We start from the raw sequence: 17,096 nt of genomic DNA on the forward strand, positions 1-17,096 counted from the left end.
CGTACTTTGTATGCTTTGGGCGTAAATCCCGCCTGTTAAAAATGCCATATATCCCAAATAAGTGGGATATACAAGATAACAAACTAAACAAAGAATACAAGAGCAAGGTATTTGTATTTTGTTATACAACATACTTTACTATTCCTCTGTACTCATGTATCACAAAATAACCACTTAGTCTTTTGCACGTAATTATTTTATGTAGATTATATAATAATTTATGATGGCGCTACTTAACACAGTGACAAATCGATTTAACTCACAATAATTTCATTAATATTAACAGTAAGAAACTGAAATTATAACACAATACTATTATAACATAAAAGTATGTAACAGAGTAAATTGCGAGAAAATTACTCCCATTCCTTTTATTTTTTCTGACTTCTACAGCGTAAATCTCAGCGCGGCGTATTTGCCGGAGTTACCCTAACAATAAAATTAAAGGTGATAGGAATATTACGTTAAAATTTAGCTCACAGAATATGTGTTTCAGTCTGCCATTTGTCTGCCAGAGAGGTGCGAAAAACTCATTTTAACTGAAAGCGCGTGACAAAAGTTCATCAAATTCGTCAACTCAAAATAATTTGGGTGTTAGCGTCGAGCAAACAATTTTAGTAAAAAATCAATCGCATCATAAAGGTAAGGGATATACGAGTATGTCTGATCCATCAGTGTGTATCATCGATGCGCATTGCTTGAATGTATGAGGTATGTAATATTGGCTCGCACTATACACGATTTTAACGCGTCATGGAACATTACCGTTTGAGGGAAGATATACCGGTGCATATATCGCTAAAGTTAGCCTCAATTAATTCAATACCAAACTTAAAATTAATTATAGGATATGCGTAAGAATAGAATAGATTATAATAAATTACTATATCATATATATATGTATTTGAAATAAATGTCTGTAATATGTAAATTAAATACAATATTACATACATGAATGAAAAAAGTATTCGTACAGAGAAAATATTTTTTTAAAAAACTTTATTTTTAAAAAGTAAATATTATCCAGCGAGAAATGAGTCATCGAATTGATGTCGAATCAACGTAAATATGATAATTTCAACATCAATTTGACGCCGATTTCGACGTTTAATTGATGATTATTTCTTATTAGACAATTTATTCTCATAAAGAATAAAATAAACTGTATGTTTTTACTAATTATATATACCAAAAAGAAAATGTGAATTAATTATACAAAATATATCATCTGAAAAATAAGCAAAAATAAAAATTGTATTGTTTAAATGCTCAAAAAATATTCATACAAACGAGAAATTTAGCTTCTAAAATCAGGAATACATTCGAAGCTTGTTTGTTTATGTTAGAACAGAATGTATTCATTGTATAAAATTGTTAATTAATGTTTATTTTCTACAAATAAGACTTTTTTTATAACAAATTTCCTTGTACAAATACTTTTTGCTCTCACTGTACGAGTATATGTGTATATCCATATAAAACTTTTTATTACATAGTTATTATGCAATATTAAATTTTATAAAAAGTATAATGTATAATTTAATATTATACGTAAAGTGCTTAAGTGTATCGCTAAATGATTAGATTAAGAAAAAACTAAATACGTAGATAACATTTAAAATTATATCATATAAGAAAATATGTATATTGCTTTGCTTAGCAAAAACAGGAATACAGTGCATTTAATAACAAAAATAAACATAAATGGAAATTAAAAATAAATTTATATAGTAACCAATAATAGAATATAATTTATATTATTAGAAAATAAAAATAAATTTAAATAAATATAATATACGCAGAGGAATATCCATATTAATTACAAACTTTTTAATTCAAATGAACTCTCTTTCCTAATCAAACTGTAACTGGCATTATTTCTGTTGTAGCGATACACAAATCGTACCATTAATTAACGAAACGGACAATATTAAGTCTATTTGCATTTAGGTAAGCTGCAATTATCTCTCGAGCGTTCTACTTACCTGACATTGAAATCCCATCGCATCGAGCAAGTTACGATACCTAGCGGAGCGCGAAAGCGAGGAGATTACGGATGTTATTGCATTCAACTAACTTTGCACGATTCCCGTTAGCTTACAGCACAAACTGTAGCGTATGGTATGGTTACCACTAATTACGTTGTTAGACTCAGAGATTAACCAAACGTTCAATAGCTACCTTGTGCGAATCAATCACACAACGTGTACATCGCTTTTTTACATTGCGATCTCAATAAATTGTCATTATTTTGTATATCGCAACGTCCAAGTGTGTGTGGCCTTTTTACCTCAAATTATCGCAACATCTAAGTGTGTGTGACCTTTTTATCTCAAATTCAACAAACAACGATTGTATGAACGTGTACCTAAAGTGTGTAATATCGATCTTGGCGTGCAACCGCGCGCGCGCGCACATACACAGCGACTAGTATTCCGTTTCAGGCACGATTCATTAATAATTGAACAACTGTGATGCCAATAGGAGAATGAAAAACGCGTCGACTGATGATTGCAGTCATACGTATGCAATGACGAGAGAGAGAGAGAGAGAGAGAGAGAGAGAGAGAGAGAGAGAGAGAGAGAGAGAGAGGAAGATCCATATTCATTTTACCGCGATTAATTCTTTTTTTTTTTAATTTTCACGTTATAGATGAATTCATTCCGCAAGAGAAAACGAAGCGTAGCAGCGACTAATCCCTTTTTTAATTTTTACAATTGACTTTCTATATATTCTATATACTTTATGTATTTCGAATTTACAATTATTATTTATTTATTCTATATATTTTATGTATTTCGAATTTACAATTATTATTTATTTTTATTTTATGTATTTCGATTTCACTGTTTAATTATACTTGGTAAAATTATCGTGTACAAGAATGTAATTAAGCGAAAAGTATTACAAATAGTTTCAACGAAGGTGGTATGTAACTTTGGAGAATTGTATTTGACAATTCATCGATTCGGTGATATACATATGGAACCGGAGAGAGAAGAGCGGTCTCTATTTACCGTATCCATAGGTCGGTCATACGTCGTAGTTTATGTACATGTATATAAGGAAGTATATAAAGGAAGACACGCGAATCTACATTCGCCGAGAGAACATTGAAAAGAAATATCGTTTCGACGAAACATTTTATCTAATCCCACAGAGACCGCAATCGCGTCTTTGTTATATTCTTCCGTATTTTTCCAACAGTTTTTGATATATACCGAATATGCAGGTAGTGAACGATTTGAATGAAATTTTCCCCGCCACTTGCTCACGCTTAACATCTGTCTCTTAAACATTCGAGCATATTCTGATCGTCGAGCAGAATCCGCGTGAAATAAGTTCCAACAAGACAACAATGCTGTTGTATCGCCACGCTGTTGCATTGAATGCTTTCTCTTTCGTTTTTAATTAAAATTAAAGTGGAAATTATTGTAACTTTACGAAATAAATTTCTACCGCATATTTAAGATTTAATTCTGTATTTCTATTGTAAAATCATCGACCATGTTTATGGTGCGAAATAATGCTGGCTGAACGTTTCAATAAAATTAGCCTGCAAAATATAAATTTTATTTTTCTTCAATCAGTTAGTTTTATTAAGTTATTAAATCAAATTTTAATGCAATATGCTTTCTCCATTTGTTTTCATATTAACAAATATATACCTACATATACCTATGTGTACGATTTTATATTAGTACTCGAAATATCGCAAATAATACATTTGTGCAGCTAAACTTTTCACATATTTATCATATGAATATTTTCAATCCAAATAAACAGTACGTGAGACATGAAAAATCTTCATATTTCGTTATTCAAACAATGATGCGCGCATGATATTATATTATCGTAATATGAAAATTATTTTCTAGCTGTAGAATATTTTCAGATGAGAAATTTCAAGAGATACGAAAAATTATTAATATCTTTTATAATATTTAATAGTCCTCTTTACATATAAAATGTTTAAGCTTATTCTGTTACTATTATTAAACTTAAATTATTATAACACTAGTTTACAGCAAAAAGTTACTTGGAACCATACAAGGTGTTTCTTATAAATTTTTGAAAGTTGAAAACGTGCCCGTGATGCCGTAAACCCTCCAAGGGTCGACTCTGTCAACTCCGAGTATCTTTTTTTCTTGTTCAACGTTCGGTGAACAAGATAAAATGATACTCGAGTTGACAGAGTCAAGTTTTAAAACGCACCTCAGAATATCAGGTTTCCGAAAGAATTGACATTTAATATGCAAAAAAAATGACTTTTTGCAATATTTGATACTTTAAAAAAAAAAGGTTAACGTTATATTAAAATTCTAATAAAAAATTTCATTTTTTTAATACTGCAAATTTGACTAATATTATGTTATTTTATTCCTTTTTAAATCTATAATGTACATCATAATCTATCTTATAAAAAAATCAACTGATGTCGTATAGTAGCAAATCAGTTTTTTTGTCGCGCGTTTCTTCAATTTTGGATTAATACGAAAGAAAAGCTCAAACTATATTAAGGTCTCAGGATTTAGGTTTCAGAAGTATATCAAAGGTAATTTCATTTTGGTCGTTAAAATATGCAGCATCTGTCTCATTTGTTATTCTATATGTAGTCCCTCATAAATTTAATATACTCGCTTTTCCATGTGAATCATTGCGCATTCCCGATGGAATTCTGTAGTCATTTTCATGTGGCTCCGAAATCGTCATTTTCCAATTTACTAACCTTATTCATTAACGCGTTTTTCATTAAATTGTCGTACCAACGTATTTTTTTTTTATTCTTTTATATTGCAGAGAAAAGTGTTTATATAGATAACTATAAGTGTTATAAAGGTAAACATATAGTATATTTTTCATAATAATGTTAATGTGTGTTGTACATATATTAGTAATATGTCAATAATCATATTACATTAAAATGTGAATTTTTATCAGGTAGTACTAATAAATACCATAATATATCGAATAATTATGATATCAAAAGCTATTTAACACTGATTTAATAATTGCGGTAGGAAATAACAACACTGCCGTTGAAATGGTAAAATAATTGAATGATTTGTTACTAAATCTCGCTTAAGTCCTCTTTTGTATTCCCCTGACAAATTCACTCTCGGATCCAAGAGTATAGGGGAGACCGGGGGGCTTGTTGTCGTATAAGATTGTTAAATTGCTTATAACTCAAACAGGACATGACAGAAAAGTCTTTTTTTTTTACTATAGATAGCGAATATAATATTAATTTGTTGTGTAAAATGGTTTGCATCACAAGCGTTGTATATATTATTTATAGTAATTTTTTAGAAAATGAAATTAGTAGGAAAATTTTTCTTATCACCTATTTTGTTGTCTGACAAGTCTCTGGCATTATTAATCGCGATATTCCTATGTTCATAGAAAACGACATGTTTTACAAGATCTTTGCTATAATTAATTAATCATTATCCTGACAAAGTTTGTGAATACAATCTCTTTTATTAGAAATGGCTGTGTGGGGTAAATTGACCAACCAAAAAATGAGATGAGATTAGGTGACAACTAATTTTAATATCTTTAAAGAACACATTAGAGAATATACTTACAAATATATTATATTTCATATAGAGGTATATGTTTTTCCATTTTTCATATAGAGAGAGAAACTACAAAAACAAATTACGTATTTTACAATTAAAATAACTATTTTATTTTAATACCATAATTACTATTATTTCTTAAAATATAGAACTGATATTAAGATAAAAATTATATTTTTTTATATATGTTGTCCATAACAAATATACTACTGCCAATCCTAGAACACAGTTAATTGTCACATTTTCGTAGCTTCATTTAAAATTAAATAACTTATTTTTACGATATGATGAATTCACGTAATATTTTTTTAATCCCCCCTAAAGGGGGGATGTAAGTATATTATAACTTATATTTCAAAATTAAGCATTCACTTTTATCTAAAAATCACTAATAAAAAACTATAATAACCGACTCCGGTTTCCACGTTCCGTGCTTCGAAAGAAGTTTGTCCGCGCAAGCATCTTTAAAAGATAAATAGAATAATAAAAAAATGAATTTTACAATAAAAAGAATGAGAGAGAGAGAGAGAGAGAGAGAAAGAAATAAAGCAGAAGTAAAAGAGATAAAATAGAAATAACGCATCAATGTTCAAATATGAATTATTTATATATGAACGAGTATTTTCATGCATGCTGTAGATTAATGTTAGAATTGTATATGATAAAAGCACATCTTTTGTTCTTCATCTATTGTATACTTTGTTTTCTTGTATCTACTTTGATAAAAGGATTATGCTTTGATAAAAGGATATAAATTCTTTAGATGTTACAGAACAAGTTAAAAATTAACAACACACATAGAAAGAGAAAAACTTCAAGAAATAAGACATATAACTGGGAAATCCATTCAGAGAATACTAGTTTGAAATAGCATGCAAAAAAACATTTCATATGAACGAATAAAAGTAAGAAAAAAGAAATACGAAGGGGCATCATATTGAAAATATGGTGGTCGAGAGATGTTTACAAAAAAACAATGAAAGATGCTGTTTAAATACAAAAATAAAGAAAGCTAAAATGAATGAGACGAACGTGACGAACAAAAAGAATGAAAAGACGTCAGTAAAAAGAATATTACAAACTCAAAAAACGACGATAGAAAATATGAAAAATATCATGTGAAAGATAAAGTTACTAAGTATTTTTAGTTTTTATTTCAATTTATAAATTTTTATTTCTACTTTTTTTCACCTGTGATAAAATTTATTAGAATGCAAAAATCACATATACTTCTTTGCATAAATAATTATATTGTTTGCATAAATAATACACATATATAAATAAAAATAATTGTATTATGAATCGTCAATTCGTAATTATAATTGTTGTAATGTACTATTTGCATTATTTACATACGCTTTCAATCAATTATTCCCACAATGTAATAAATGTTTTTTTATTCTGTATGAGTCAAATCTAAATTCTCTCTCTCTCTCTCTCTCTCTCTCTCTCTCTCTCTCTCTCTCTCTTTGATATTGTTATATAATGCAGTGCTATTGTCAATCTTCAGTCTCATATGCAGTTAGAACAAATCCCGAAAATGTGAAACAAAAATGTCAAGATAAAAAATCGAGATAAAAATGTGCGCAAAAGTAAAATGTCATGTACCTTCATTTGATACCCTTTTCAAACAAGTTAATTTTGCGAGCACCTTATGACAGAGCTGTCATACATAAATCGTGGGATGAGTCAAGCTATCGAGACACCAGAACCTACGCAAAGCAAACTTGTGTACACGTGCAGAAAATAATTGTAAATAAAACAAGAGATGCAACAATTACATTATGTAATACATATAAGGTTATATACATTTATATCGGATGCAAAATAAAAGTCATGCTTTGTGTTTGCTATAAATATATTGTATGTAAGGCTATGAAAAGATATCTATGTAAAGAAATGTGAACTTACAAGAGAACCTCGCGAAGTGTCAAATTCTGATTTTAATGAAACCTTGTGTACTTATAGTTTACATAAAGAGATAAATTTAGAAAATATCAGTTGCGACTATAAAACAACGGTTTGAAATCACCCCTTATGTGTAAAGCGGTTTTCAGCTTTTTCCGTTATATCTCGAGAAGTATTCGAGATATCAAAAAAAATATTTTACACAAAAGTTTTATAACAAAATTAGCTGTATTCATTCGCGTTAATATTTTTTAAATAATTATTTTTGGAAAACAAATTTTAAATAAATATTCTAAAAAAATATCTCTGAATAAATACAGGCAATTTTATTGTAAAACTTTTGTATAAAATATTGTTTTATATTTTGAATAGTTTTTGAGATACAGCGGAGAAAGAGTCAAAACTGGTTCTCGATTCTCAAATAACATATTAAAATCTCTTATATTGTACAAGAATCATTTATACAAAAAAATTAGTTTTCAATATTTTCTTAATTAAGAACTTTTATTTTTACTTCAAATCGTTTTCACTAATAAATATAAAAAATATGTATGATATTAATAAAAATAATTACACTTTTGTTAATTAAATAATGCTAATATTGTTAATACTATCTCTTCTCTAAATTATATAAATATGTTATCTTTATTTATCAGATAAGTAAATAATTTATTTCAATATCTGTGTGTGTGTGAAAATATACCAAATTTATTGCTGCATAATTATATGCGAAAAAAATTAGTTTAATTTATTAAAAAGTAATCTAAATGAACAATTCTGGTGAGCTGTTCACTGTAGTCTAATTACTAGTAGTAGTAGTCTAACTGTAGAGAATTTACTCACGTTCAAGGATTAACTGTGAAACTGCATGTAAAGTTTTATTTCTCAGTTGTTTTCAAGATATCCTGTGTTTTTATTGCTATCATGTAAAAATGTTGCAAACAACACCATTAACGTGTCAGTCTTAATGCACTCATGTCAGAAATTTTATTACATTATATTACTATAGCCTTATGTGAGAATTGAATAAGTGCTAATATAATGAAAAGCCCTCATTTAAAATAAAATAAAATAAAATAAAATAAAATAAAATATTTGCGTAAATAAAAAATTATTGATATCGAATACAATTTTTTAGTATTTCTATTTGTATTTTATTTCTATTTCTACTTTATATACATTTATATCTCCATATCTTATAATTTATTTTATAAACATTTCAAATTAATTTTCATTAATAAATATTTATATTGTTTATAAAATGGAGTAGCTTTTAAATATATTTTTTCCTTATGCTTAATTCAAAGGACAAATACACATTAGTTCAAGCTTCTAAAATGTTATAAAATTAATAATATTTTCAGATTAAGGAATATGAAAATTGTTTTGAGCTGAGAGCAAACATATAAGATAGATTTTAAATCGTAAAAGGAAAGAAAAGCTATTTAAGTGTTCAAGTTTCTTATAGAAAAAGATTTAGAGAAAATATGGGAGAAAATTACCCAAGTTAGCAGAATTCACGTAGTTTTCAACTAGTGCTATCAAGAATATCATCTAACATTTTTATTTCTATAAAACTAGCCAAAAATTTTATACAAATTTGTTTTCGTTAGTATCATGATGTGTAGAAACAAATGCATGTGGATGTGTAACCTCAAAATATTATCTATTTAAAAAAATATAATTAAAAACATAATAAGTAACCCTTATCCATTATGAGTAATATATACGACAAGTTTAAACACAAATACGAGACCTCAAACAAGTACATGACAGCATTGCAAATTGCTCGTTTCAATCGCTATTGCAAATTGAAACAATTTTCAACAATAGTCAACCAATTCAACGCGACATTACGGAAGCGTGAGAAGGCAATTGACAATTGTTACCGCTAAACAACATGAATTTCACGAATGCAACAAGAATATAGCTTCTACTAATTCGACCAACGAATTCGAGCTTGAAATTAAATCTAAAACAGCGTGAATAAGAGAGCCATTGTAATAAATCTCATAAGGACACTATGGCGCTCGCACATCCTGTCGCGTTGCATCCTTTTTTCCCGACAATACGGAAATTAATGGAAGTGGAACGAGAAGCGAGACGAATGCAGCAAAGTCGGTACGGTATCCACATCCCGCTTACGTGGTCATGCATGCCTGAAGCGGTCGGCCACATCTTCGCGATAATGCGGCGGACACTTTAAGCCCGGTGCTATGCCGCGGCACGTATCAACGCTTTCCATCGTCACCCATTTTCCCAGCACCATTCGTTTCCGGAATGAAAAACGTCGCGCGTCGCGTCGCGTCGCGTCGCGTCGGTCCGCTCCGTGTCATGGCTCGCCATCGCCGAGCTCGAGCGAACGCGACGATGAATCCCGGCCGCTGTGCCGGTTTTCACGGGTAAACCGCAAAGTGCTCGCGCATTATAAATTTGCATAAATTAAATTCTCCTTTGAATCGAGGCTCGCTTAGGAAAGTGAAGAAGAAAGAGCCACTCTCTCTTCCCGCTTTTCATCATGTCACCGTGTCGTCGTTTCATCTCGAGACTCGCTTTTCGTCGCGATATCCCCGCTGTCGCGTCGTTTTTCCCTAACTGCTTCACGTCCTTTCATCCACCAGCCTTCACAATCCATTTCTCGTCCCGTTCCTCCTTCTTGTCCCTTTCTCTTCTCATCCTTGGAACAACATGGCTGCGCCTACCGTAGTATCTATTGCCATCGTTTCTCCGCTCTGGTATATAGCCGCGACTTATTTTTCTCCTTCGGGACCGGGACCATTGTTCTCCGTACGACGCGACGCGACGTACCGCGATCACGGTGTATTCCCAGTAGAATTGAAATTGCCGCCACCCGCCGGCAAGTCGAGCCGACCACAATTCCCTGGTAAACTCTACAGCAGGGACATCCACCACATCAAATTGTTAAGAAGGAAAAATTAATCATTACAAGTGATCTATGATGGGCAAATCTGTCGAGCATCGAAGATTTTTTTTCCTCTAAATAGTCGACATTGATTCTCCCACGATTATCCAAAAAGTTTCTGAGCAATTAGACTCCAATTAAACAAACAATGTTAATGTTGTACAAATAATGTTAAGTGGAAAAGCCGCATACGTCAAATTAACATGTATGTACCTACATTTGTATAAGGTAATACATGTTGTACATTTGATATGTGCACATAGCACTTCGAAACTAATTTATTTGACAAGCGCCATAAAATGATCTGCGGTGTACCTCAACCACTCCCTCCAATTAATTAATATTTTACAAAATGAATTAAACCTCTTGATAGATATAATTAACGATAATATGAGAGAAATGTTGCCGTCATATATGCGCAGGCAGTGTGTGTTTATGTCAGCAAATATGACTTTCGACCCAGTCCACTTTTTTTCGCGCTACGCGAGATTGCTCTCATCAAGATTTAGTGTTTCAATCTTGGATGTACGACATTGCGCTTCTCTCGTTTTCGTTGACTCTCAAATCAAGGCCTCTCATATACCTTTATTGCTCCCCATGGCATTTCTGTTCTTAACTGTCGCACGGTAATTTATTCGCAACCTCATATTCTGATATTTTACATATGCGTGTACAGAGGTATATTGAAAAACTTAATTTACATGTAGGTATATCTTGTATAATAATACAAAACGTGTGAATAAAAAATATATACGCGGAAAATATCAAAAAGTATCTTTCCTGTTATAATTGTCAACATTAATAGCAACATTTCTCAACAATTACTGACGAAAAATATTTTTTCCCATTCTCCCCCCCCCCTTCCGCCCCTCTCTCTCTCTCTCTCTCTCTCTCTCTCTCTCTCTCTCTCATATGTTATCTTTCTCATATCTCTAAATTTATACCTTTATTATATCACAGCACCGGATGATATACATTTTTAATTCTCATAAAAGCCGTCCTCATAGAAAAGATTACTAAAAGAAAGAAAGCTATTTTATGTGTGACAATATATTAAATTCACTATTTATATTTTTATTCGTTTATTTATAGGAATAATTTTTTACGTAATTTTGAAAAAATTCAGTGATTAACTCCTTAACTTATTTGCATAAAAGACTATAGAATGATTAGCGTACAAAGATAACTGTATTGAATTAACAATGTAACTGTATTGAATTAAGCAAATGTGCGAGCAGCAGAATACATTTGAATAAAATATAAAAATCTGTCGTTACTGAGCAAGTCTTATTAGCTATAAATGCAACGTTGCCTTGCACAATCAGATCAACAAATTATCTAACAGGAAATACTTTTATTAAGATTAATTACTACTTGTATAATAAACCGGAAAATAAAAATGAGAATACGGAAACTCCGCATAATTTAGAGACCTGAATACGCGACACTTGAAACACAATTAGAAATAACTTTAAAGAGAATATGAATTTTTTTTTTTTCATATTTGTTTTAATTTAGCATAATTTGTGCAAATTTAGAAAAATAAAACTTTGAAATATAAATTTTTTTAATAACATTTTTACGTAAAACGTTTTAAAAGATAATTTAAAAAACTCGAGATATCGCCACAGTGATACTATTACGATGATCTGGTTAAATCCGCTTTTGCAAATTGCATAATATTTTTTATTATTACAACAATCTGTATATACTATATATGATAGAATCGATATAAAATTATTATAGCAAAAAGTTTTCAATATAGATGTGCTAAAAATGGTTTTTCAAAGTATGTAATTTCCGTCGAGAATAAGATATAAAATTCATTGCTTAATGTTGATATTGAAGATTATGATTGTCGCTTCCAGTGATAAACATATAAATATTTAAACAGGCATGGCGACATTATACGATGACAAGCGTTATTGCAGCACCGTCGCCAAACATACGACTCGACGAGATTTGGGTATTATTCGAAACGTACCTTGTCGCTCGTTTACTCAGTGCCAGGCAATACCAAAGTTACAGCTTCCATTTCAAGCGATATGACACTTCTCATAAAGATAAAATGGCGAATCATATATTTCCACGCCATTTCATATTCTCACTTCTATCATTACTTAGATATTTCGCTACCTTATAACATCTTGCCGTATTAAAAAAAGAAAAGTAAAAAAAAAATAGGGAAGGACACTACTCGAAAGGGGCATTCTTACACGGAAACGGAGGGAATTAATAGAAATTCAGGTCATGCATACATTACACGTGGTCTTTTTCGATGCGTTCTATCTATCAGCAGTCTATCTTCTCTCTATCAAACTTCTTTTTGTTGCCGTAGCGACTCCAATATCAAAAACTTTTCGTTTTCTCACAGTGCCATTGATTATTCCTCAACGCGTGGGTTCTTTTTCTCTCCTTTTTTTTTACAAAGCACGTAATTTTCTCGATACAATCGTACACCGGAACTTTTTTCTCCTCGCCGACATTCGTAAGTTCCTTCTCAAGCAATGCGAATATTCTTGATCTTAATTACGTGTCACCGTGTGTCCACGTTTTTACGTCATTTCATTTTTTTTTTTTTTTTCTATATTCACAGAGAACATTGAAATTCTTTTATAACTACGGCTTTTATCACTACGGCTTTGTTTACAAATCAATAAAATGCAGTAAAAAGCATTTGTTGTATAGAGCATTAATCGATTTATTGCTAAATATTGCTCGATTAAATAATAATATAAGAACGTCAATATTTTACAATTCAATTTGTTTACTTTTTATGTAGAAAAAATCTTAGTGAATATAAAATTAAAGATCACATTAGAGACGTTTCTATATACATTCATCTAGCGAAACATGTAAAATATCAAATTCAACGTCATATATCACAGTACACCGCAATGTCCGCATCGTGGCATGCAATGTACACTATATTGCTGTTACATTTCTGCTATCATCGCCCGTGTGTCGGCGACGAACCGAAATTAATTTCTTCATTTACATCTTCATTTGATCTTGCTAGCGTTAGCGTCGACGTCGCATCGACCAGACGTCTTGGCGTCTCAATGACCGCTTGACAAAGAGAGTATCAGTCGAAGTGTCAAAGTAGTGAACTTACAAGCATAAGAGAGAAACGCTCTATCTTGATGAAATCCTTAATCTTTAAAATAAACTATTAACCAATATTGAAACTAAAATTCCAAAACTAAAAATTACATTATTGTGTGGCAGATGTAAAAACATAGCTTTTTCATTGCTAATGTAAGTCTACAAAAGAAATGTCATATTTCAAAAACATTTATTTCACTCTAAGTTACGTTAAATTTTATATTTATATAGTTTTAGTTATAATGATAAATTGAATATTTTTTTTTAATCATATTTTTTCAATATTGAAAATGAAAATGTATAATATAATGCTAAATTCAAGCTCTCTGATTCTCGAGAGTAGTTGATAATTCAATGAAATGAGTCATTAATTAAACGCCACTAATAAACGTCTTTTGTCAGTAATGTCAGAGAGAAAGAGTAAAAAGCAGAATCTTTTATAATTGATGTTAAACATTTACGATAGAGAAACAAAAGGTATAAACTTCACATTAACTTGTATGGATGTCAGATTTACGTTAACGATCCCACATTAATACACTTTCCTGAAAACGTAATCTTCCAGTTACACATATACTCGCTCGTTCAATATACCAGCTGACGAAGATTTATGAGCTGGAAGCATAATGCACAATCCTTCTCGTTCCCTCCCCCTCAACATGACGTTAGCTTAAAAAAGCAATTACGAGAAACGGAGAGAAATAGTGTGCTACACACGGACGCGTATACCGAGAACGAAATTAAAAGGAATGTTGATGAAAGAAAGTGAATAAGAGAATAAGTGAATAAGAAAAGGTAAAATAAGAGAATCGAAATGGGTAAGAAGAGAAAAATTTTAATTGAACCAGAAAATGAAATTATTTGAGAGAACGGACAAGAATATTCTTCGTCTTCACCGAAATTGAACGTTTGTGTAGCTTTGCAAACGGTTGTGTGCTTTGCAAAGCTATTACACTTATTGTCAGCGTAACGCGTGGCATAAAGATAGAATTTAGTCTTTTTCACTAATGTATGTTGCGCATATCAGATTCTATGGAACATGTACGTGCCTAGACTTCGGTGAATAGCACGCTTTTGTGATATAGTGGAACAAACTAATATAAATACTAATATAAGAGAGCGACATGGTGTACAAACACTATTTCTCCCCTTCCTACTCCAAGCGACATTAATCGCTTTGCATATCAACTTGCCCTTGACACTGTAGTTAACCAATGCAAACGAGAAGCTTCCAGTGCACCACTTGCCCCAATTTTCCATCCGATCCTAATTATACAACGTTCGGCAAGCATAAAGGAAGTAGGACGAATTGACGTTTGCAGCTCCGCTTCAAAATTGCACGCCTTTAACCTTTAGCATTCCAAAACGTTCGATATGCATATATATATATATATATATATGCAGCGCCGATAAGTCAATTCTTTTTGGCTGCATGTTTCATATATTGAGCGCAAATTGGCACCTGTTTATTTTTAAGATAAATAAAGAAAGCAATATCTCTTGTCTATACAACGATCAATGCACAATAATTATATCCTATTGCTTATTTGGCAAAGAATTTTTTAAAATAAATGATTGATTTTTTCTAACGCGTTATTATTTGTCTAAGTATATAAATATTTAAAAAAAAACGTTTCCTCTTTAAGTAATATGATATCTTGATGTCACAGTAATCGATATTCATTTATTATTTTACTCATACTGGAGCGAGGAGTTCCAAAGCTCTTAGAAAAAAGAAGTCGAAGAGGGTAAATATACTGGAACAATTCTCCAATCTTTCTACTTTTCCATTCAGAGATGAAGTACTTGCCTCCCTTTAATGCCCTCATTTTTTTCTTGCCGGCTTTTCGCACCGGTTATTTCTAACCTCATTTATCCTATCATCCTCTTTCTGCCACAAGAACGCACAAAACTAAAGACAATCAATTTATCACAAGCACACGCGCCGTATATTTACACGGAAGTGATGTGTTTCGGCATATAATCATCGTTAATAATGTTCTTAAATTTCATTAATTTTTAATGTACACTGTTGAAAATTTTATGAAATTTAATATACTTGAGTTACACAGTTGAATTGAATTTTTTCACGACATTAAATTTAATGTATTTATAATTGAAAAGTATATTTGTGTACATGTACATAAAATTTAATGTATTTTTCATGAAATTTTACGAAATTTAATGTACTTTTCATAAAATTTTATGAAATTTAATGTACACGTTTATTACATTTAAGTAACTGCTGTAACTTAGTTCATTATATTTAAGTAACTACTGTAACATAGTTTTCAGTTAAATCATTCATTACTTTTAATTTCGTTCATAACCACGAACTTTTTATTTACATGTAAAGGAAGCATTTCTAACAGTGTTGTATACATACAGTTAAGACGTCAGATAAGAATAGCAAAGATTACGCGTTATAAATTGAATGGAAAATGTGCTGAATCATTTTTTATCTTCGCTCTCTCTCTCTCTCTCTCTCTCTCTCTCTCTCTCTCTCTCTCTCTCTATCTCTCTCTCGTTTCTCTGTTTAAGATTCAATCTCGGTGGATTATTTAGATAACACGCAAATTCATATTGTACTTTCAATCTTAGATTGATACGTGCAAACACGCAAAACATGTTCTTAATTGTTTACCTATAAGTATTCATAATATGGATATTTATTCTACATTTGTCGAAAGTTTAAAGCAATCGGTAGTCAATCTTCTTATCTTACGATAAGAAATTCCTGGGCTTATATGTATCTTTGGCATTCGACATGATTCCATGATCCAATTACAGTATCAGCACTATTTTTATTTTTCCGTCAACGAAACAATGTATTGTCGCACATGACAGGTATCTCCCTTGGGAACGTTTCACAGATTTCTGATGGCTTTTCCGACGAATTTTGCTTTCAGTCTGTATTGTCTGGTTACATACGGTTCGTTTCCACTCAGGCCATCCTTACTATTCATATTTTCATGAATTTTCATTCGTGGGATTGTTCGTTATTTTGTGTGTATTCAAGTTTGTGTTAGTGGCTCGCTATGCGACAAGAAGATTATTGATTTGGAATTCTTGCTGAATGACAATGAATCTTTTTTTTACTCTGATAGATCATCAAAATGTAAATGTGCAAATCTCGCGAGCGACGGAAAGCGTGAATAATTTTTATTCGACGAAAATGACATCGGATTACTTGCCTCGACGGCTCTCCAGCTTGCTCTTCAATTCCATGCCCAAATGGAGAGAATTCTTTTAAAGTGGAGAAATAATTCGCCTAGGTTTTACATAACATATATCGTCTCTCGGTTATATTACCTACTATTACTAAGAAAACTATTATATATAATAAATATTCTTTTCTTAAACACTTTTATTTTAATAAGATTCTGTTTAATAAGATATAACTTTTTAAAAAAAGAAAAATACAATAATTAATAACTTCATGGAGAAGGGAAAAAATTTGTTTCAAGAATTTTTAAAATTAATGGTCGAAATTTAAGATAATTATCTTGTTAACAATTTAAACTGTCTCTGTCAGCTAAAACTTTTACGCATGAAGAACTTTTTCTAAAAATAAACAC

At 30.9% G+C, this 17,096-nt stretch overlaps 1 protein-coding gene and 1 long non-coding RNA gene across 3 annotated transcripts in view; one reads left to right on the forward strand and one right to left on the reverse strand.

Annotated features, from left to right (window-relative positions):
• LOC108748050 (alpha-2B adrenergic receptor) overlaps positions 1-17,096 on the forward strand; it is a 176,239-nt gene that overhangs the window by 74,851 nt on the left and 84,292 nt on the right. The window lies entirely within an intron of this gene.
• On the reverse strand, positions 6,006-7,624 carry LOC108748052. Its single transcript, XR_001939287.1, has 3 exons — positions 7,494-7,624; positions 7,191-7,294; positions 6,006-6,044 (listed from the first exon to the last, which is right to left on the reverse strand). It is a non-coding gene; the product is annotated as an uncharacterized LOC108748052 (long non-coding RNA).

This window comes from Trachymyrmex septentrionalis, unplaced genomic scaffold, assembly GCF_001594115.1.
Source record: "Trachymyrmex septentrionalis isolate Tsep2-gDNA-1 unplaced genomic scaffold, Tsep1.0 scaffold21, whole genome shotgun sequence".
Lineage (NCBI taxonomy): Eukaryota > Metazoa > Arthropoda > Insecta > Hymenoptera > Formicidae > Trachymyrmex > Trachymyrmex septentrionalis.